The sequence below is a fragment of the Cibotium barometz genome, chromosome 17 (genome assembly GCF_041138505.1).
Source record: "Cibotium barometz isolate CiBa-2024 chromosome 17, ASM4113850v1, whole genome shotgun sequence".
Classification (NCBI taxonomy): Eukaryota; Viridiplantae; Streptophyta; class Polypodiopsida; order Cyatheales; family Cibotiaceae; genus Cibotium; species Cibotium barometz.
This window is the reverse complement of record NC_141062.1, coordinates 43812445-43814526: the sequence shown is the minus strand read 5'-3', so window position 1 is coordinate 43814526 and position 2082 is coordinate 43812445.

Here is a 2082-nt window from a genome sequence, read left to right as displayed (position 1 = left end):
CCCCATTCGCATGAGGAAATGGGACCGGGTCAATCGAAGATTTGTCTTACATGTAAAGGCGACTTTTTGCACTCCGTGTCCACTCCTTGGAAGTCAGGTTGGCGATCGATGATTTTCACTGCCTTCAACCGTTTGGCTTGAATTTGGTAGTGATAACTATTCGTTTTTGGCTAGCGTCGCGCATTGTCATGTTTTAGTTGACATGTGTGTGGTGTATCATCCTCTATGATTCACGAAGTTTCGAGCTAATGACTAGTCCATAGTAGCTACCAGCAGTAAGTTACGTTCATCCTAGTGTTTGGAAGATTATTTTACCCAACCTAGTGTTTGGAAGACTATTTTACCCAACCTTAGAGTTAACATCAATCCATTTCACCATGGTCAAAGTTGAGTCACCTCCCACTAGTAAGAGAAAATAAAACAACAACCTTAGTATATTATCAACCTTAGTTGAGTCACCTCCCTCACTAGTAAGAGAAAATAAAACAACAACCTTAGTATATTACCAACCTTAGTTGAGTCACCTCCCTCACTAGTAAGAGAAAATAAAACAACAACCTTAGTATATTACCAACCTTAGAGTTGACATCAATCCATTTCATCATGGTCAAAGTTGGGTCACCTCCCACTAGTAGGAGAAAATAAAACAACATCCAGATTTGGTATAGAGTCTCATCTCTATAGTTTGAGGGAGTGCGACGGAGACACATAGGGTTTGCAATGGAGAGGGAAAGACACATAGTTTTGGTGTAGAGTGTGATTTCTATAGTTTGAGAGCTTGCAATGGACACACATAGGGTTTGCAATGGATAGAGAGATATAAAGTTAGGGTTTGTAATGGAGAGGGAGAGATAAAGATAGGCTTGTAATGGAGAGGGAGAGATAAAGATAGGCTTGTAATGGAGAGAGATAACAAGGTAAGTTGAACTAGGGTTTATGGTGGACCCAAGGTTGGATTCACAGACATCCGCCGTTCATGAAACACCAACAGGCCCACATGTCCAGGAAAAAGGGAGTGTGGAGAAGATGTCGGCATGGGGTTTCACAAACTCCCATGGGCGGGTTTAAAATTTTGTTTTCCCCTTCATAATACAAGTGGTAGTGTGCATTTGTCTTTTCAAAAGGTGGGGCCTTCCAGACATCCGTGGAGTTTGTGAAACAAAAAAGTTGATGACCACCTCATCTCCTCCGATACTTTTTTGCCACATAAAAAGAAAGAAGTTATCTATGAGTTTTTGTGAATCCAACCTAAGAGAACCTATGGACAAGAATGGAAATAGGGGGGTAGGGAGGGAGGTTATAGAAACTCAACTTCTCCTCCATAGCATCACCAAAAGTTTTAGATGTAGAGACTCAAGATTCAAGAAGTCAAAGTTAAAAGAACAAGAGAATTAGATGCAAACATGGGATGCTTTTTTTCATTTCGAGTGCAAGACTTTAAATCATGAGTTGTGGGCCTTCACCACCCATCTTCTTAGTACAAGGTTAGTTACAAAATCACCACCTTTCTCATCAATTACAAGGGGATTACAAGAGTGTAGAGTTTCACATCTATAAATGTGTCAAGAGACCTAACTAGCCCACTACGAGGCATGTGGAAAAATGAATAATCATTTTCCTAACTTTAAGATGTTCTTTACATATTAAAGCATGCCTAGTAATATGACATATGTACATAGCTTATGAGTTTTCATATTACATGACATAAGTATGATAGCATCCCACAATAAATTTCCTATTAGCTCAAAGCTACACATTTTTATCAAACATAAATGCAGATAATGTGGGAATTAATGTCTCCCAAAATTTGCATATAGCAGCATTTCTTCTTTTTTGGTTTTAAACCATTACATGCTATTATTTGTACACGTTGTCTTAAAAGAACCAAAAAATGCTCCCCCAAAACAAACAAAAAAAATCTTAAATCTAATGCAAAATCATGCAAATAATTGTAATTTTTTTAACAAATTGATGATTATCAAGAAACATGATTTTATAAAAACTCTTGTCACTCTTCTTGAAGTGTGATTTGAAAGGAAGGCTGTGTTAAAAAATTTGGGCAATCTTTCACCAATGTTGTGA